General features: G+C 35.1%; 1 non-coding gene across 1 annotated transcript; it reads left to right on the top strand.

The window, feature by feature from the left end:
• The first annotated feature begins 6686 nt into the window (after positions 1 to 6686).
• On the top strand, positions 6687 to 6789 carry LOC116585423. Its single transcript, XR_004283615.1, has one exon. It is a non-coding gene; the product is annotated as a U6 spliceosomal RNA (small nuclear RNA).
• Positions 6790 to 23242: the final 16453 nt, after the last annotated feature.

Raw genomic sequence — 23242 nt, 5'->3', positions numbered from 1 at the left:
GCAGTATATGTAGAGACTATACTGGTTTTTTGATTTTCAACTAAATTAGGAATTTCAAAATTTATAATCTCCTGAATACTCTTGCCTTGTGTCTATCACAATGTCCTGCTCATGGTGAGACAATGATTATTTCATTTTAGAAGAGATGCTACAGTCAGCTTTCATACCCACAGAAATATAATATTGACAATTAGATTTGTCCAACTTTCATTTAATCTCACTCCAGTAGACAGAAGAAAAAGTTCAACTGGAGATTAAAAGTGGGGAGTAAAAGAATAGTTAGAAGAGAAATCAATACCTCAGGGAACCCATTACAAAAACATGTAATAATACACCTTTTTTTCCTAGTTGAATCTAGTGATTTTATTTATCTTTCTTCTAACTCTTCCTTAGACTATCACAAAAATTTAACAGAAGATGTTATATGTAATTAAGTATGTGCAAAGATTCCAAAATGTCATTGGCCTTTCATGATTGCAGGTGAAACAGAAATCAAAAACCATGGGGCGCCTGGGTGGCTCAGTGGGTTAAAGCTTCTGCCTTCGGCTCAGGTCATGATCTCAGGGTCCTGGGACCGAGCCCCGCATCGGGCTCTCTGCTCTGCGGGGAGCCTGCTTCCGCCTCTCTCTCTGCCTGCCTCTCTGCCTACTTGTGATCTCTCTGTCAAATAAATAAATAAAATCTTTAAAAAAAAAAAAAAAGAAATCAAGAACCATGAAGCTCATGCTCTTAAAAATGTCTTTGAGAATTCTTCTGCCTGGGAAGCACCCAGCAGGCAGCCATTCTCTTTCCTACATCCTTATTCTCTTGTTCTCTGGCCAATAACGTTTCCATCCCTCCTCTAAAAGCCTCAAGGAAACCAAATTTGCAAATTATCTCATTTTTGCATGATATTCTTGGCTCTCTCAAACTATAGTTTCCAGAATTTAGACTTTACTGTATACGCCTTTTTATGGTGTTTAGATACTACTCACTCTCTCCCTCCTTCCCTTTTTTTCTCACTCACACACACCCACACACATACATGCACACACGTGCACACACGCACACACTCTCTCTCTCTCTCACACATACCCACACCCATATTCTTGGCTTTAACCAAAGAATCACCTGTCCTTGATTTTGTTCACTTATCTCTAACCAAAAGCTTCCCTTTCTGTCATTGTTCTTTTGCTTCTTCTTGTGCTATTACTATATGGCTTTTATTTGAAACTACAGCTAATTCCCTAGTATGGCATACACGATGGCATGCACTGTATAAATGATACTCATTGTTTTGAAAAGGTTTGGGGGGATTTTTTTTTTGCTGTTTTTTTGGTTTTGCTTTGTTTTTTGGGGGCTCGGGGGGATGCTTAACAATCAGGTTGTATTTTACTCTCTTCAAGTTAATTGTGTCCTTTGGCACAAAGGATGGGGGAGGCTGGTGCTGGGATGGGCAACCATATGACTATGAAATTTGATGATCATCATTGCCTAAACATAATATTGTAATGCTTTGGCCATGTGGCTGAGGGCTGAGGAGCAGCTTTTTTACTGTGAGCTGAAGTGGGTCAACCAGTAGTATGCGTAAGAAAAAAAGGGACACCCTGAAGCACAACTTCCAATAATGCGTCCCTGCTGGGAAATCAGAACATTAACTATAGAGCCCTGGCTATGGCAATCAGAGATAAAATGGATATTTTTTATCTATGGCTATAGGCTGATTGTAAGGGAATAAAGCAGAATTTCAAAGACTTTCAGGTTCTGCCAACACTGGCTGCAATTTCAAATCTAAGAAAAATCTTTAGAACTAATACTGTACTTGTGTTAGCTATTTTGGGGAACAAAGGCCACTATAATATTCAAAAGTAGGATTTTAAAACAAAAAATTAATATATATTCCTCTGTTATATTCACTTTTTGATTGTTCAAATTAAGGATAATAAATCTATTCTGCTGCAATTTCTGCTACGATAAGCTATAATTCTGTTTATTTGGCTGTACACCATAGGTACATATTTGTATATATTTGAAGCAGGATGAACTTTTTAAAAATTTAAAAAACTTTTTTTGTACTTAATATTTGATGTATCTGATAATGATTTATGGATAAAGAATTTAAAATGATCAGTATCTCTTCTTTAATTTAACTTTATCTAGTTTTATATTTCTCCATTAAAGTTTTCTTTCCCAATGCAACAATTTCTGAAAAATAAATCCATAATATGTCACAAAACCACAGGTTCAAATTATGCAATATAATAGGGAGTGCTTAAATAGGAAAATCCTCACCTATAAAAAATCTTTGTGGCAATTGTCTTTCATTTAAGATTTTCCCAAATGACACACTAATTTCCAAAGAGGCACAAAGATCAGCACCCCACTTAAAGTCCCACTGCAAGATGTATTTAGGGCCATTGAGCACAACTGCTTTGCCTGGATGGAATAAAATGCTATTGTTCCCTCTGAATTTTGAGCACTACTCTTTGACTTGAATCTCTCATAATTAAGGACATGTATATTATTAAGGCAAAGGAATCAAACATAAAATTCCTGTTCTTTTTGCTAATTCTCAGATATGTCAACTTGCCAATGTGACTAGTTAATATACTTCTCTTTCAAAGTTAATTACAAGTAACCAGCCCATAAAAACATATTTTAGTGGAAGATACAGATAATGTAAATCCAATCAGGCATTCATTGATTCTATTTTCTACTAAGAGACAGAAGATTAAATGGACTTATTGTTACCAAAAATTGGGACCTCATAACTGACATTATCCAAAGAAAATTTTAAGGCACTAGACTCCCATAAATGATGTAAAAACAACAGTATCAAGTAAATCTTTTGTAAAAATTTTTTAAATTAAGTATAACATATCTACATAAAAGTGTTCAATAAATTATCATGAAGGCTACTCATAAAATCAGGAACTACATCTAGAAAAAGAATATTTACTTATTTATATCCAGAGACCTCTCTCAGTAATCACTGATTCTTTTTATTCCAAGATAACTACTCTCCAAACTTATAATCCATATATTAGAAGGACCTTTTTTTTTTTCCATTTATGTACATGGAATCATATACTCAGAATTGGCTGCATAATTTCAGAGGCTCAGTGAAAAATGAAATGGCTAGGGCATTTATTTAAGATGCATTAAGATTTTCAAGATGGTGACACTAGAACATTAAGCCAAGTGTGGACCCTGTGCAACAGTCAGAAAGCCAACTCTGTAGATATCACAGATTTATATATATGTAGAGATTTTTCCTCTCATTTAATTTGTGAAATTCATCATGATTCTGTGATCTTAATTTCTTCATTGGCATTATAGCATAGTTTGCCATCACATAAAAATAATTTATCATCTCTATGAAAATTCATGTTGTTTGCTGTAAGAATGATTATGAATATGCTGATATTGTTCAATTATTAAAATTGAGGGGCCCCTGGGTGGTGCAGTCAGTTAAGCATCGACTTAGTTTAAGCTCAGGTCAAGATTTCAAGGTCATGAGATCAAGCCCCCATGCTGGGCTTCAAGCTCACTGAGGAGGCTGCTGAAGTTTCTCTCTCCCTCTCCCTCCATCCCTCCCTGTGCTCCTTCTTTCTCTCTCTCTAGGTGTCAAATAAATAAGTCTTTAAAAATAATTAATAAACATTTCTTTTAAAAACTAATTAAAAATTTAAACAATTTAAATACTGTTAAGGTAATTAAACAAAGAAGTCATTAGATTGAGGTCCCTCTAACGCCTCACCAAACTAAGTAAGCAAACCAAAATCTAAGCATTTAACTATGTCAAGATTAAGAAATCAACACCTGTGTACAACCAATCACAAACCTCCAACTAGCCTTTCCCTAAAAGGGAAACTATTAAGCAGCTATAGCCATTGAAATAAGCTCCTTGTTTTGCTTCTACGTCTTCTTTTTAAGAAGACTATTTATTGCTTTTGCATGGAGTGCTCCTAACCACTTCCAGTTTAGTGCTGCCCAATTCAAATCTTTCGTCAAATAAATTCAAAAATTCCAATATTCCTCAAATTACGTTTAACAACAATCTTTTGTGCATTTTTTGGTGGATATTTGCCCTCACTTCCATTGGACATTTAGAAGAGTGAAATTTCTGTACCTAGTGAGCTTGTAAATAACATCTACTAAATTCGTATTTAGTAGATATGGCCAAACAGATTTCCATGGTTGTGGAGTAAGTTTAAACTCTCATTAAGGTAGTTCTCTTCTATTTCTAATTTGGCAGTTGATTTTATAATGAATTATTTAATTTTATTCTGCCTTTCCTGCAAATGTTGAATTAATCATATGATTTCGCTCATTTATTTTATTAATGTTCAAACATTATTCTCTATATAAATTTTACACTAAACTTGCATTCCTAGAGTTAATCCTAAATGGTCATGATATATTACCCTTTTTATATAACACTGTATCTACTTAGCTAAAATATTGCTTAGGATTTTTGAATCTTATGTTTATGGATAAAACTGACTAAGAAGCCAACTTTATCGTTAACTTCTTTGCCAGGTCCTATCGTAACGTTATCATACACTCATAAAAAACATTGTATGATGCTCTATGAGTAAAGAATATTGTAACCCTTGGTATTTTAGTTTGCTTTGTTAAATTAACAAGTGAAATCTTCTGGATCTAGATTTTTATTTTGAGAAAATTCTTGGTACAGATTCTATTTCTTTACTAGATATTGGATTACTTGGATTTTTAATTTTTTAGTCAGTCACAATATGATGTGTTTTTCTAAAAGTCTGACAGTCGTGTTTCAGATTTTAGTTGTTCTTTTTTTTCCTGCCACTTGCCAAGGGTTTATCATTTTTATTAACAATTTCAAATAACAATCTTTCTGCTTTGTCAAGCCAAATCAAGTAAATTTAATTTCAATTTTATTAATTGACACTATCATCATTACTATGTTTTCCCTTTTACTTTATGGAATTTAGTTCTACTTTCCCATCTGTTTTCAGATACAGGATGAAGGTCATTAAATGTTATTTATTTTTACTATATGCATTTAAAATACAGCTCTACGTATAGCCCAGAAGGTTTATCACTTATAATTATTCAATTACAAATATTTTATAATTTCTATAATTGTTCTTTGATCAATGAATCATTTGGAATTATGATGATTCCTAAACAATGAGAGTTTCACGTTTCATTTCACTTTTCACTTAAGAACATACAAGTGTTCCTTGAAATTTTTGAGACTTTATTTATGGTGCAGTGTATAGTTAATTTTGATCAATAATTCACATGCATTTGAACACACTGTGCACTCTTTTAACATTGGTTGAATGTCTGCTGTTGTCAGGCTTGCTAATTTTGTCCTTCGTATTTTCTATATTCTTATCGATTGTATTTCTTTGCTCTATGAACTTTGAAGAAAGCTATGTCAAAAAAAAAAGGTGTTTTAGTCCTAATAGCTTATATTATCTCCTAAAGGATATAATATTTAATATTAATTATGGGTTAAATATACGCTAAAACAGCTATTTAAAACAATTGGAGAGGACCCAAGATAAGGGAGAAACTAGAGAGGATTCAATCTTTGAATGACGGTAATCCATTGGATTAAATCCAACTTTATATCACCTTTTCCCCTTTGGTCTATACAGTGTAGAGCCCCTAGAAAAAAGAAGAAAACCTAGAAGAAAGATTAGCTTATTGATATGATATACCAAATAACAAAATTCAGGGGCCCCAAAGAAGGTATAAATTGAGAAAGAAAGTCCTGCAATATGAAGAGGATTGTGCCTGACATCTGGATACAACAGCTCTCAAAACTGACTGCCCCAAGAATAGTGCTTGGTTTGGTTAAGAATACCAGTATTCCAAAGGAAAGCAAGTGGTAGAAGGTTTAAAGAGCTGATATTTCTGCCGACTCCAGCACAAAAGAAAAATAGTTTGGAGTTTGAATATGACAAGTTAGAGAAACAAAGGACATACTCTGAGCTTTCATTTAAAATTCCAGAAGATCCATGCTTAGAAGAAAGACTGTGTCCTGGAATGAGGGCGCTCATCATGAACTAAGAGCAACACTGAAACAGAGTTATCTGACATATCACCACACAAAAAGGATCAGTTCTTAATTTATTTGCTTTCTGGAATGAAACTAAACACTATTAAGAGACAGAGATTACAAAATTCAGAGTTTTTATAATGTACAATCACTGATGAGCAAAATAAATCTGAAGTTTTTTAACACACGGAGACACAGGAAAATGACAGCCATTGCCCATGATCAAAGGCAGTCAAAAAAATAAAACAAAACGAAAAAACAAGTCCAGAGATGACTCCAATATTTAAATTAACAGATTTTTAAATATTTTATTTATTTATTTATTTATAAATATTTTAAATATTTAAACCTTTTTATTAGCTGTTATAAATACAATCAATGACAGAAGTGAAACTGAGATCAAAATAATTGGATAGATTTGGAATCCAAGCATTGATATGGTAAAGGTAAAAGTAATTATGTTGAAATTGTAGAAGGGAGAATCACTGTGCTTAAAATGAAAAATTTAATAGATAGACTTAATAGAAGATGAGAGAGGATGATATGATGGTCAGTGGAATTGCAGACGATTTAATTTAAGTAATGGAGAAATATTTAAGTAATGGAGAAATATTTAAGTAATGGAGAAATATTTATTTTAAGTAGTTCTGTTTTCATGCTCACTTCAGTAGCACATATACTAAAACTAGAATGATGCGAAGATTAGCATGGCCCCTGTGCAGGATGACATACCAATTTGTGAAGGGTTCCATATTTTCAAAGAAGGAAGAAAAGGAAGGAAGGAAGGGAAGGAGGGAAAGAGAGAGAGAGGAAGGAAGGAGGGTAGGTTGGTTGGTTAGTTCTGTTTTGATATGTGAGGCAACATTAAGTGGTCCACTATGCATGTAATAGAAACCAAGAAGTAACTCTTCGTAAACAGACTGATGATTTTTACTACAGAAATATAATAATGGAGAGTCCTTGCTTTAAAACTGACTTTTGGGAAAACAAATCTGGTCTATCTTCATTTCTTACTGAAAAAAATAAAAACAAAGCCAAAATAATACAACAAGAACTAGAACAACAGAACACTTAGTTCATGGTTTAAGTGGATTTGGAAGAATGGAAAATAGTCATATAGACTACTTCTTTCTGGGTAGCTTTTAACACAGTATAAAACAGGAAAATCAAAATGGAAATGGCTTCCTTTGAGAACAATATCTCTTTATATGCCATGGCAACACATGCATTACCCAAACCAAAGACTCAAAGTAAGTGAAGGAATAGTTCTGACCTCTTTTAGAAGGAAATGCAAATCATTGTTGTGTTCTTTCTTTTTGGATTATTAATAAAATTTGGTGATTGGTTAGATCCATGATTTACAAAAATCTGCTTTGAGAGTTCAAATTTTGCGTTAACACAGTTACTTATTTTGAACAGGAGCAATCATGAGGGTCTAATGTGACTCACATGGTGATTAGTGTCTGCCATAGAAAACAGAAGAGAGATTAGAGGTTGAAGAAGTTAAAGATACATTTTGCAATTGCACATTTATGATTGGTTTTGGTTGAAAAGACCCTCAACATAATATATAGTACTTCATTCTGGGTGAGATTTAAGAGTTCATTTTAAGAAAAATATATAGGGGTGCCTGGGTGGCTCAGTTTGCCTCCGGCTCAGGTCATGATCTCAGGGTGCTAGGATCGAGCCCCATATCCAGTTCCCTGCTTGGCAGGAAGCCTGCTTTTCCCTCTCCCTCTGCTGCTCCCCTGGCTTGTGTTCCCTCTCTTGCTCTCTGTCTCTGTAAGATAAAATAATAAAATCATACACACACACACACACACACACACACACACACACACACACAGAAATAATTTGGCTATTGCAACATGTATTTCAAAGATCCCTTTTCCCTGTCATATGTAAACTGTCTTACTGGCATTATACAATGTGGCAGTCAGATTCCCAAGGTAAATAATTTCTATTCCCAACAATGCATATTATTTATATGTATTTCTTCTAAGGATATCAAAATAGTTTATGAATGTAATGTTCATAGTATCCTTGAGGGACAAACAGACTTAAGTTGTCATAATTACAATTCAAAGATGTGCATAACAGTTTTGTATTTAAAAAGCCATCCCAAAGGAATACAGTAGTTATAGACAGGAAAAAAAAATATTGCATACTTTTTTATTGTTTGAAGTTTTATAATCAGTTGCCAGGCAACTGGATTTTTTTGTCTATTTAAATTGCTTCTGGGGGCGCCTGGGTGGCTCAGTGGGTTAAAGCCTCTGCCTTCGGCTCAGGTCATGATCCCAGGGTCCTGGAATTGAGCCCCATGTTGGGCTTTCTGCTCCGTGGGTAGCCTGCTTCCTCCTCCCTCTCTCTCTGCCTGCCTCTCTGCCTACTTGTGATTTCTCTCTCTCTGTCAACTAAAAAAAAAAAATCTTAAAAAAAAAAATCTAAAAAAAAATTAAAAATAAAAATAAATTGCTCCTATGATAGTTGTTTTAAAAATCAATGGTTATGTTGATTACAGTTCTACACAAATTTCACCTAATCTGCAGTGCTATATACATATATATATTTCTCTTTCATAATCTCCATAGTAATACTTCTTGGGATTTTTCAATGACCATCTTATTTCCAGTCATATAATTTTACAGGTAAACTGAAAGACTGAGCAAAGTAAATATGAGTAGGAAATTTAATGTTTGCATTTGCAGAGTGGTTATTTTTTTTTTTTTTTCCTTACTTGACTTCAACTGTAATGGTTAGCATTCCCATTTTATAAGCTAACAGGGAGGTTAAGAAATGTAATTACTAAGGTGAGCACATACTTTAGTATCTAACACAAGCTAGGTTTTAGAGTAAAAGTATGTGGCCATTAACATATACTTCAAAGTAACACACAAAAACTAAGACTATCCCAGAAAATTGGGATACATGGTCATCCTATTATAGTACTCATACTATAACTAATGTCTATTTGTTCACAAAACAAAGTTCCTAAATATGTTACACTCATCTATTACAATAATTCTAAATATTTTAAACATTAAAGTTTACCACATTAGATTCATAGTGAGTTTTCACATCCAGTTAGGATTGCTTATAAATTTTCCTGTTAGCCAATTAGACATGTTATCTCATATACACTGTCAGTTAATATATACAGATATACCAGGCACTGTTTCTAATGCTTTATTTACATTAATTAATTCACTCTTTCCAACAATCCAGGGCTTAAGTATTATTACTAAGCCATTTTCCAGATGAGAAAACTAAAGTATTGAGTGACTACTCATGGTTCCATTGGACTAACTCACAATTTGAACCCAGGCTTTCTAGTTACCCAAATGTCTTGTCTTGTCTTTCTTTCTTTCTTTCCTTTTTTGTATCAAACTTTATTTACTTATCTTGGAGAACTGTTATAAGAATTTGGTGGGGGGGATACATTAACCATCTGCCATAAGAAATTCATAGCATATGGCAGGTACTCAGATGGTGATGGTGATGATGATCATTGTGAATGACTTGACATAAATCATTCTTGATTCTAGAAGGGCAGTCAGTTCAAAATAAGACACTAATCTTGGTCAGACCTATGCCAAAGGCAATTCGGCACATGGTTTCATTATTTAACTTCTTCATTTCTAGTGCTACTTCCAAAAGACTGATTGAATGATTGATTTTTATTTAAATTCTATCAATTAACATACAATGTATAATTAGTTTCAGAGGCAGAGGTCAGTGATTCATCATTATAACACCTGGTGCTCGTTACATTACATGCCCTCCTTAATGTCCATCACCCAACTACCTCACCCCCTGCTCCAGTAACCCTCAGTTTGTTTCCTATGATTAAGAGTCTCTTATGGTTTGTCTCCCTCTCTGACATCATCTTGTTTTATTTTTTTCTCTCTTCCCATATGATCTTCTGGTTTGTTTCCTAGATTTCACATATGAGTGAGATCATATGGTAATTATCTTTCCCTGATTGACTTATTTCACGTAGCATAATATCCCTCAGTTCCATCCATGTCATTGCAAATGGCATAAAACATACAGGTTTTTACCCTGCTTGCATTTAATATTGCATCATGAAATTTACCCACATTATCATAGATTGTGGTCTAATATTCTATCAAACTGACATATTACAATTTATTTAATTTTGCCTAACTTTAAATTTTCCTTATTTGTAACTAAGACAAATAAAGCTAATGTTAAAATACTTGCATTCTGCAGAGAACCCTGGTTAATTTCATAGAATTTATTTCTACACTGAAAGAAAGATTTAAATAATTTTAAAAATGACACTAGGCATATATTGCCAAACCTCATTTTGCATATTATAATTCAAATTTATGTTTTTTTCTTCCCTAAGTGAACACGATGATTTTGAATTCGAGACACGTAAAAACTTGGCGCATACTATCTATTCATAAATGATATAAAGAAGTTATAAGGCAAATGTGACAAAATGTTAAAAACTATTGTATCTGGGAAAGTTTTAATAAACTTTTTCATACACTCCTTGCAATTTTTTTGATAAAAGTAAACAAATGTGCACGAAAAACAATAGCATACATAGATATGTTGGGGTTAAAAATATATGTTTAAGTATTATATATGATAAAAATAGCACAAAGTATGAAAGGTACAAACAAAATGTACTCCTTCAATCCCTTCAGCAACCATCAAAAATAATATAAAGATACATAGCTTAAAAAGCCAATAAAGGAGCATGAACTGATTATAAAATAATACTACTACTACTCAATAAGAAACAAGGCATTTATAAAAAACGTATTTATAAAGAAATAATAATTGGAACAGGTTAACAGAAAATACAGAGTAAAACACAAGAGCTAAACCCAACTGTTTTTTTAAAAAATAGATTAATTGCATATGAATGACTTACAAATATATGAAAAAAACTGGGGCACCTGGGTGGCTCAGTGGGTTAAAGCCTCTGCCTTCGGCTCAGGCCATGATCCCAGGGTCCTGGGATTGAGCCCCACATTGGACTCTCTGCTCAGCAGGGAGTCTGCTTTCTCCTCTCTCTGCCTGCCTGTGGTCTCTGTCTGTCAAATAAATAAATAAAATCTTAAAAAACATATATATGAAAAAAACTAAACAGAAACTTAAGATAAATCTGCAACCACAGTGGGGAAATTTATCAACTATCTTCAGTAATTGATAGAACTGCTGAAAATTGATTATTATATAGAAGACCTCAACAACACAATGAGCAAAACTCAAACATCTCTACATCTTATAGCTCTAGAATACCCATTTATCTAAAAAATTATATAATGACTACTCATCAAGATAGACCATATGGTGAGAAATGAAAACATATTACATTGCAAAAGATCAAACTTGTAAAACTAAAATTAAATTACAAATCAATAAATACAATATGAGGAAAAGCCTCGATACTTGCAAGTTTAGTAAAATATTTCTTCCTAATCCTTTCACAAAACATATACGAAGTTACACTAGAATAAACTGCCAACTGAAAAAAACATGAAAATACTGCCTGGATATATATGTGATTTAGCAAAAGCAATGTTCAGAAAGAAAATTTAACATCTTGGAAGAGGAAAAAGGTTTAAATACTGCTGATCTAGAGGACTTATTGTTTCAGTCCCAATATGTAAAGAGCTTGAAAAGTCATCATTTCCAATGTATCAACAAGAAAAAGCGATTCACACTTAACCTACTTTATTGTTTGGTCCACAGGAACTAAAGTTGCAGAACAAACCACAACTCTAAAATCTGAAGACACAGGCATATCAAGAGCACCACAGACACGATCTGCTTACCTGGAGCAGAAGCTGCGTAAGCTATGAAGTAGTACAGAAATTTAAAGAGCCATTTTTTTTCTTGTCTTTTTTTATTATAATATTTTACTTTTTCAATTTCTTTTCAGTGTACCAGAGTTCATTGTTTATGCACCACACCCAGTGCTCCATGCAATACATGTCCTCCATAATATCCACCACCAGGCTCACCCAACTTCCCACCCTCTGCCCCTTGAAAACCCTCAGATTGTTTTAAAGAGTCATTTTGATGAACTGCTGGAGGTTGAATGTGTATTAGTTTAAGAGTGAGAAACTCGTTGGAGCAGAAGTTTCAGTGGAATCCCCCACATTTTCACAGACTTTACGTCAGGAAATCCACCAGGTCTTGATGGTAGAAATCTGAGAAAGATACCCACTAGACTCTGACAGAGGGGAAAATAAAAAGTGATTATGTGGATTTCTTTTAAGCTTCTCCTTAACAAAGTCATAGCCTTCAGGGGCATCAGTTTCATTAAAGCCTGATCACAGTGTGGAAGAGTAGTTCTCCCAATCTATCCCCTTCTAGCATTTTTGTCTCAGCAAGGGGCTGAGTGAGTGGGAAGGCATCTATACCAATGGAAAATAGTCTTAAGTCTAAATGCCATAGTCTTGATGCCAGAACAACTAAAAGAATGAGTTTAATCATAAGACTACAGAAAACTTTGCCTCCTCCACACCTGACCACCCCATAAAAAAGACCTTTGTATAAAAACAATGGTGCACAGCTGAAAGAACTATAACATGCATTGTCTCTCAGGAGGAGGGCCTACGAAAGTCCAAAGTCAAAAGAGAAGGACATTAAAGAAATCTGAAGCCTCTCACCTGCAACCACAACAAACCTTATATGGTACTGAACTTCTATCTAAGTTAACATAAATTGTCACACTAAAGGCCTCACACCTCAGTTTCTGTTACTTGATACATCACATTCAGATTTCACTGAAAAATAACAAGGTATTCCAAAAAGCACCAAAGCACCATATGAAGAGAGAAAGCAAGAATAAGAATCAGATTCATACATGACAAAGATTTTGGAATTAGCAGACATGAAATTTTTTTTTGAGATATTTATAAGTTCTATGTTGAAGCTCTTTTTTCTTTTTAAAATTAACACATGATTTATTATTTGTTTGAAAGGTACAGGTCCGTGATTCATCAGTCTTACATAATTCACAGTGCTCACCATAGCACATACCCTCCCCAAAGTCCATCACTCAGTCACCCCATCCCTGCCCCCCGTCACTCCAGCAACCCTCAGTTTGTTTCCTGAGATTAAGAGTCTCTTACAGTGTCTCCCCCTCTCTGGCTTCCTCTTATTTCATTTTTCCCTCCCGTCGCCTAAGATCCTATGTTTTATTTCTCAAATTCCTCATATCAGTGAAACCATATGATAATTATCTTTACCTGATTGACTTATTTCACTTAGTATCATATCCTCTGTTCCAACCACATTGTTGCAAATGGCAAGATTTCAATTTTTGATGGCTGCATAATATTCTACTATATATATATACCACACCTTCTTTATCCATTCATCTGTTGATGGACACCTAGGCTCTTTCCATAGTTTGGCTATTGTGGACATGGCTGCTATAAACATTGGGGTGCACGTGCCCCTTTAGATCACTACACTTGTATCTTTCATGTAAATACCCAGTAGTGAAATTGCTGGATGATAGGGTAGCTCTATTTTCAACTTTTTGAGGAACCTCTATACTGTTTTCCAGAGTGGCTGCACCAGCTTTCATTCCTAGCAAGAGTGGAGGAGGATTCCTCTTTCTCTGCATCCTCCCCAACACTTGTCATCTCCTTGTTAAATTTAGCCATTTTGACTGGCGTGAGGTGATATCTCATTGAGGTTTTGATTTGTATTTCCCTAATGCCAAGTGATGCTGAGCACTTTTTCATTTGTCTGTTGGCCATTTGGATGTCTTCTTTGCAGAAATGTGGAATTTTAAACACCTATGATTGGTATGTTTGTTTGTTTGTTTGTTTTAAATAGATTTTTTAAAATAATATATTATTTGTTTCAGGGGTATAGTTCTGTAATTCATCAGTCTTACACAATACACAGTGCTCACATACTCTCCCTAATTTATTTGAGAGAGAGAGAGCGAGCAGGGGGAGGGTTAGAAGGAGAGGGAGAGAAAATCTCAAACAGACTCTGTCAAATGTGGAGCCCGAGGTGGAGCTGGATCTCACAACCTCAAGAGCATGACCTGAGCTGAAATCAAGAGTCAGACACTTAACTCACTGAGCCACCCCCCAGGACCCCTATGATTGGTATGTTAATGGAGAAAGGAGACAGCATGTAAGAATAAACATAGTATATAGGCAGAGAGACAGAAACCCTAAAAATAATTTAAAGTAAATGCTAGATATTCAAACAGTGTAACAGAAATGAAGAATGTCTCTGATAGGCTCATCTGTAGAATGGATATGACCAAGGAAAGCATTAATGAGCTTGAAAATGTCAGTAAACTTCTCCAGCAAAATTGAAAAAAAATTAAAAGGTAAAAATAAGATAAATCCCAGAAAAGCCAAGAGCTGTGGATCAAATGCAATATACATACAAAAGTATATTTTGAATATAGAAAGAGAAGAGAGTAAATAACAGAAAAAATATTTAAATTACTAATGGTAATTCTGAACTTCCCCAATTAATGAATAACTAACCACAGACTCATGAAGATCAGAAAACAATAGGAAAAATAGCAGTAACAATAAAAAACTGTACTTAGGCATATCATATTAGAAAGTATGCATGAAAGAAGATACTGGAGTAAAATGTTCTCAAATGTCAAAATTAAGAACACCAATCAAGAATTCTACAGCAGATAAAACCATCTTTCAAAAATGAGAATAATCACTTTATCAGAAAAAATAAAAATGAGGGAATTTATGATTAGTAGACCTGCTGTGGAATAAGTATTAAAGAAGTTAAAGAAGTGATATAGGACAGAAATGGAGAACTGAAAGATACAATGATCAGAAAAGAAGAAATAATTGTCTTTCCTCTGCAGAGAACATGATTGTCTATATATATATATACTAACAAAGGAACTAAACATGTTCTTACCATAGGGGCCAGCAATTATGCTCCTAGGTATTTACCTAACAGATTTAAAACTTGCGCTCACACAAGATGCTGCAGCTTAATATTTATAGTAGTCTGTTTATAATTGCAAAAAATGAAAACAACCAACATAGACTTTAAGAGGTGAATGAATAAGCAAACTATGGTACATCCACACAATACAATATTGTTCATTAATAAAATAAAAGGACTAATAAGACATAAAAAGATATGCTTGAATCTTAAATGCATGTTGCTAAACAAAAGAAGCCATTCTAAAAAGCTACATACTGGATGATTCTAATTACAATATTCTGTAAAAAGGAACACTATAGAGATGAGACAAATGCTCAGTGATTATAAAATGCTCAGAGAGAAAGGTGAATAGGTGAAACACAGGGTTCTTTTAGGATGATAAAGTTTTCTTTATGATGTGGTAACAGTATATATCTCATATGTATATTCGTCAAAACCAATAAAACTTTACAACCCAAAGAGTGAACATTAATGTATGCTACTTTTAAAATCATTTAATAGTTTGGGGAGTCCTCTGATGGACAAATGTGAGAAAATCATTTAACTTATTACAACTGTATTAAGCAAATTTACTGGAAGCAGGATTAAAATGTTTTAGAAATGAGAGAAGTCTGTAAGACTAAGGCAAAAGCCAGTATATACAAGCAACATACTCTAGCTGATAAAATTATTTTCCATGGAAATGTAAATTAACAATTCTAATAGTGCTATGTATGCATAGCCCTCTAATTTATAAAGATACCTCCAATGGAAATACAAGTTGACAATTCTAATAGTGCTATACATGTACACTGGAATTGAAAAATTAAGAAAATGTATCATGGCTGGTAGGAGTCAGGTTTCTCACTTCAGGAGGGAAAATTTGCAAATAAGTGAAGTGAGGAGGCTAGAATGATCCATACGGTAATAGATTAGAATTGGAGACATCAGAATAAACTTCAGTGTACTTCCATATTGAGATAAGTTTACATACAGAAATATTTATAGATATGTGTATACACACAGGAATGGATATGCAAATGTATTTCTTTATTGTAAATTGGAATAATACAGAAAAAATAACACCCCTCATCCCTCCAGCAACAAACATGCTTAGCACCCAGAGCACAAAGTCTAACTTCCCAATTTAAAGAAAACTATAGGGCCTATGGGATACATGGCTGATTTTAGGACTGGGATAGGAAATAAAACAAAATGAACTTATATATATGTAGTGCAAGAAAGGAAGGAAGTACTTTAAAAACTGGTGGAGAAATGTCAAGTCTGCACAATGGCCAACACTGTGACCCCTGAGAAAGAAAATAAAATAGTATTGAATTTAAAGTATAAAATAAATAAACATGAGTCCATACCAATATAAATAAATGATTAAAATAAATGGAAGACATCTCTCATTCAGAAGAATTCCTAATAACTTATGTAGATAACTTTCCCTTAAGTAGGTAGAGCATAACTCCCCACTCCATAAGTGTGGGATTCTCATGAGTTCCTTCTAAATAGTGTATTATATGAAGAGAGAGAGAGAAAGAGAGAGAAAGGAAGAAAACTTTAAAGTGGAGAAATCCAACTAACCTGACAAAAGCCACAGGTTACCAAGTTTTACATCAATAGTGATAAGTCATGTTAGGATAATATGTACCCTTGATATAATGCAATGACACTTTAGCTCTATGGTCTTCCTCCCAAAAGGATATAACATCCATCTAACTATGAGAAAAAAACATGAGAAATACCCATACATAGAGAAAATATACAAAATACCTGATTAGTATTCCTAAACACTGTCAAGAATATCAAAACCAAGAAAAGTCCAAGGAAGTGGCACAAGCATTAGGAGACCAATGAAATATGATCCCTGTTAGGTCTGCAGCCCTGGGAATGCAGGAGGAACAATAAAATGGCCGCCAGACCGACATCTTCCCCCTACCCAGGACTTTCCTGCCAGAAGGGCATTTGTCAAGGACATGTCACCTTAAGTAAACCGAAACTTATGCAAAAAACAGAAACCAGCTACTTTGGGACTCTCCAACCCCCAACCTCTAACCTTACCAAATATGGTTATGAGCCCCCGCCCTCCCTTGGCCCAATAAAAGCTCACTCAACCCCTTCCCGGGTGCCACTTCCCCAACTCACCTCTCCTGAGTGAGGAACCTTGCCTGAGGGCACCTTTAATAAACCTTGCCTTGCACCTATCTCACCTGGTGTCATGTCTATCTCGCCTGTAAAACTTTACAATACCCATATATAATGTAGTACCTAAGCAGTTTCCTGGAACATAAAAAGAATATTTTTTAAAATAAGTAAATTTTAGGGAAGGGAGGCAAGATGATGGAAGGGTAGGGGACCTCATATCATCTAGTCTCTTGAATTTATCTCGGTAACTATCATATCGTTCTGAACACCTATGAATTCAGCTTGAAAGGTAAGAAAAGGATTGCTGGAATTCTACAAATAGAAAAGTAACTCCCTTCTGAAAGGTAAGTGTGGAGAAGTGAATTGGAGGGAATATATCAGAAGATAAGTTGCATAGGTTGGGAGCCTCCTTAAGTTGGCTATTGGAAAGTTATATAGCCTTGGAGTGTAAAATCAGAACTTTTAGAAGTCTGCTCCAGTAAGAGATGTCCCTGCCTGGAAGGTGTTTAGGTGGTGAAGTAGGGCAGAATCCTAGGTGGGACAGTGGAGTCTCCAGATCCCCAGCGTCACAGAGAATAGCAATGCCTGAGCCAGTGGAGTTCCCAAGCACTGGAGCAGGGAAATGGGTTACAATCAGTGAGCCTGGGAGTGGGCTCTCAGCTAGGTTTGCCATAAACCATGAACCGCAGTGCAACTGGGTGACTGTTCTTTGTGTGAGGGACCTGCAAGCAGCAGGCTACAGCTATCCTCCTCCCTCCCCTGGGAGGATCATTGCTTGCTCTCCTGGGAGGATCAGTGATACCAGAATTATTGCAGTCCCAGAGGAAAAAGAAAGAGAGAGGGACAGAAGGTATATTTGAGTAAATCATAACTAGAACTTTCCTAATCTGGAGAAGGTAAAAGGTATTCAAGTCCAAGAGAGAGAGAGAACTCTCCCACAAAATCAATAAAAATAGATCAACCCCCTAACATATAATATTGAAGCTTGCCATTTCAGAGATAAAGATAAAATCCCATAAGGAGCTTGAGGCAAGAGCTCTATAACCTGCAATGGTAGAACCAATAGACGGGCAGCAGACCTTTCCACAGCGATCTGGTAAGCCAGAGGGCTGGCATGATATATTCAGGGTACTAAGTGAGAAATCTATGCAGCCAAGAATATTTTATCTAGCAAGGATGTCATTTAGAATGGAAGGACTGATAAAGAACTCCCAGGACAAACAGAAAATAAAAGAATTTGTGGTCATTAAACTAGCACTACAAAAAATATTAAAGGAAATCCTATAAGCAAAGAGAGAGCTCCCAAGTAACATAAGCCAGATAGAAATGGAGACGATCTACAGAAACAGACACTTTACATGTAATACAATGGCACTAAGTTCTTATCTTTCAATAGTTACTCTGAATATAAATGGGCTAAATGCTCCAACAAAAAGACACAGGGTATCAGCCTGGATAAAAAAGCAAGACCCATCCCAATGAAAACACAATGGTTCAAAATCTGTGGGACACAGCAAAGGCAGTCCTGAGAGGAAAATATATAGCAGTACAAGCCTTTCTCATGAAACAAGAAATGTCTCAAGTACACAACCTAACCCTACACCTAAACGAGCTGGAGAAAGAACAACAAAGAAAGCCTAAACCCAGCAGGAGAAGATAAATCATAAAGATCAGAGCAGAAATCAATGAAATAGAAACTAAAAAAAAAAAAGAACATTTCAATGAAACGAGGAGATGGTTCTTCAAAAGAATTCATAAGATTGATAAACCCCTGGCCAGACTTATCAAAAAGAAAAGAGAAAGGACCCAAATAAATAAAATCATGAATGAAAGAGGAGAGATAACAACCAACACCAGAGAAATACAGACAATTATAAGAACATACTATGAGCAACTCTACACCAACAAATTCGATAATCTGGAAGAAATGGATACTTTTTTAGAAACATATAAACTACCACAACTGAACCAGGAAGAAATAGAAAACCTGAACAGACCCATAACCAGTAAGGAGATTGAAACAGTCATCAAAAATCTCCAAACAAACAAAAGTCCAGGGAAAGACAGCTTCCCAGGGGAATTCTACCAAATATTTAAAGAAGAACCAATTCCTATTCTCCTGAAAGTGTTCCAAAAAATAGAAATGGAAGGAAAACTTCCAAACTCATTTTATGAGACCAGCATCACCTTGATCCCAAAACCAGACAAGGATCCCACCAAAAAAGAGAACTACAGACCAATATCCTTGATGAACACAGATGCAAAAATTCTCACCAAAGTACTAGCCAATAGGATTCAACAGTACATTAAAAGGATTATTCACCACGACCAAGTGGGATTTATTCCAGGGCTGCAAGGTTGGTTAAACATCCACAAATCAATCAATGTGATACAGTACACTAATGAAAGAAAGAACAAGAACCATATGATACTCTCAATAGATGCTGAAAAAGCATTTGACAAAGTACAACAACCCTTCTTGACTAAAATTCTTCAAAGTGTAGGGATAGAAAGCACATACCTCAATATTATCAAAGCCATCTATGAAAAACCCACCGCAAATATCATTCTCAATGGAGAAAAACTGAGAGCTTTTCTGTTAAGGTCAAGAACACGGCAGGGATGTCCATTATCACCACTGCTATTCATCATAGTACTAGAAGTCCTAGCCTCAGCAATCAGACAACAACAAGAAATTAAAGGCATCCAAATCGGCAAAGAAGTCTAACTATCACTCTTGGTGGATGATATGATACTATATGTGGAAAACCCAAAAGACTCCACTCCAAAACTGCTAGAACTTGTACAGGAATTCAGTAGTGTCAGGATATAAAGTCAATGCACAAAAATCTGTTGCATTTCTTTACACCAACAATAAGACAGAACAAAGAGAAATTAAGGAGTCAATCCCATTTACAATTGCACCCAAAACCACAAGATACTTAGGAATAAACCTAACCAAAGAGGCAAAGAATCTACACTCAGAAGAAGCTACACTCAGAAAACTATAAAGTACTCATGAAAGAAACTGAGGAAGACACAAAGAAATGAAAAAATGTTCCATTCTCATGGATTGGAAGAATAAATATTGTGAAAATGTCTATTCTACCTAAAGCAATCTACACATTTAATGCAATCTCTACCAAAATCCCATCCATTTTTTTTTCAAAGAAATAGAACAAATAATCTTAAAATTTATATGGAACCAAAAAAGACCTCAAATAACCAAAGGAATATTGAAAAAGAAAGCCAAAGTTGGTGGCATCACCATTCCGGACTTCAAGCTCTATTACAGAGCTCTCATCATCAAGACAGTATGGTACTGGCACAAAAACAGACACATAGATCAATGGAACAGAATAGAGAACCCAGAAATAGACCCTCAACTATATGGTCAACTAATCTTCAACAAAGCAGGAAGGAATGTCCAATGGAAAAGAGACAGCCTCTTCCACAAAAGGTGTTGGGAAAATTGGACAGTCACATGCAGAAAAATGAAATTGGACCATTTCCTTACACCACACACGAAAATAGACTCAAAATGGATGAAGGACCTCAATGTGAGAAAGGAAACCATCAAAATCCCTGAGGATAACACCGGCAGCAACGTCTTTGACCTCAGCCACAGCAACATCTTCCTAGGAACATCGCCAAAGGCAAGGGAATCAAGGGCAAAAGTGAACTATTGGGATTTCATCAAGATCAAAAGCTTTTGCAAAGCAAAAGAAACAGTTAACAAAACAAAAAGACAATTGACAGAATGGGAGAAGATATTTGCAAACAACATATCAGATAAAGGGCTAGTATCCAAAATCTATAAAGAGCTTAGCAATCTCAACACCCAAAGAACAAATAATCTAATCAAGAAATGGGCAGAGGACATGAACAGACGTTTCTGCAAAGAAGACATCCAGATGGCCAACAGACACATGAAAAAATGCTCCATATCACTCGGCATCAGGGAAATACAAATCAAAACCACAATGAGATATCACCTCACACCAGTCAGAAGAGCTAAAATTAACAAGTCAGGAAATGACAAATGCTGGAGAGGATGCGGAGAAAGGGGAACCCTCCTACACTGCTGGTGGGAATGCAAGCTGGTGCAGCCACTCTGGAAAACAGCATGGAGGTTCTTCAAAAAACTGAAAATAGAGTTACCCTATGACCCAGCGATTGCAATGCTGGTATATATCCTAAAGATACAAACATGGTGCTCCGAAGGGGCACGTGCACCCGAATGTTTATAGCAGCAATGTCTACAATAGCTAAACCATGGAAAGAATCTAGATGTTCATCAACATATGAATGGTTAAAGAAGAGTGGTATATATAGTATTCCTCTCTCTCTCTCTCTATCTATATATATAGTATTCCTCTCTCTCTCTATCTATCTATCTATATATATAGATAGATAGATACTATCTATATATATAGTATTCCTCTCTCTCTCTCTCTCTCTATCTATCTATCTATATATATATATCGATATATATATATATAGATAGATAGATAGAGAGAGAGAGAGAGAGAGGAATACTATATATACCACTCTCTCTATATATATATATATAGAGAGAGAGAGGAATATTATACAGCCATCAAAAGAAATGAAATCTTGTCATTTGCGACGACTTGGATGGAACTAGAGAAGATTATGCTTAGCGAAGTGTGTCAGTCGGAGAATGACAACTATCATATAATGTCCCTGATATGAGGAAGTGGAGATGCAACATGGGGGTTTGGGGGGTAGGAAGAGAATAAATGAAACAAGATAGGATTGGGAGGGAAACAAGCCATAAGAGACTCAATCTCCAAAAACAGACTGAGGGTTGCTGGGGGGAGTGGGGATGGGATTGGGTGGTGGGGATATGGACATTGGGGAGGGTATGTGCTATGATGAGTACTGTGAAATGTGTAAACCTCTCAAGTCACAGACCTGTACCCCTGGGGATAAAAACACATTATATGTTTATTTCAAAAATTTAAAAATAAAAATTAAAAAAAAAAAAAAGAAAGAAACAAGGGCTTTGAATGACACTATGGACCAGGTGGATTTCACAGATATATACAGAACATTCCATCCTAAAGCAAAAAATACACATTCTTCTACAATGCACATGGAACATTCTCCAAAATAGATCACATACTGGGTCACAAATTAGGTCTCAACTGATACCAAAAGATTGGGGTTATTTTTTGTTATTATTTTTTATTATTATGTTGTTATTATTATTCCCTGCATATTTTCAGGCCACAATGTTTTGAAACTGGAACTTAATCACAAGAAGAAATCTGGAAGGAACTCAAATACATGGAGGCTAAAGAACATCCTACTAAAGAATGAGTGGGTCACCAAGAAATTAAAGAAGAGTTTAAAGAATTCATGGAAACAAATGAAAATGAAAACACAATTGTTCAAAACCTTTGGATTTAGCAATGGTGATCCTAAAAGAGAAGTACATAGCAATACAAGCCTCTCTCAAGAAATAAGGTCTCAAATACACAGCCTAACCTTACATCTAAAGGAACCAGAGAAGGAATAGCAAATGAAGCCTAAACGCGACAGAAGAAGAGAATTGATAAAGATTAGAGCAGAAATCAATGAAATAGAAACCAAAAGATCAGTAGAACAGATCAACAAAACTAGGAGCTGGTTCTTTGAAAGAAATAATAAGATTCTTAACCCCCTAGCTAGACTTATCAAAAAGAAAAAAGGAAGGACCTAAATAAATAAAATTGTGAATGAAAAGAGGGAAGATCACAACCAACACTAAGGAAATAGAAACAATTATAAGAGCATATTGTGAGCAACTATACCCCAACATATTAGACAATATGGAAGAAATGAATGCAATCTTGGAAACGTATAAATTACCAAAACTGGAACAGGAAGAAATAGAAAACCTGAAAAGACCCATAACCAGCAAGGAAACTGTAGCAGTAATCAAAAATCACCCGACAAAAAGAGTCAAAGGTCGGATGGTTTCCCAGGGGAATTCTATCAAAATTTTAAAGAACTAATACCTATTCTTCTGAAGCTCTTTCAAAAAATAGAAAGGGAAGGAAAACTTTCAAACCTTATGAGGCCAGTATCATCTTGATCCCAAGACCAGACAAAGACCCCACTGAA

This window comes from Mustela erminea, chromosome 2, assembly GCF_009829155.1.
Source record: "Mustela erminea isolate mMusErm1 chromosome 2, mMusErm1.Pri, whole genome shotgun sequence".
Lineage (NCBI taxonomy): Eukaryota > Metazoa > Chordata > Mammalia > Carnivora > Mustelidae > Mustela > Mustela erminea.
This window is presented reverse-complemented; position numbering and strand designations above follow the sequence as displayed.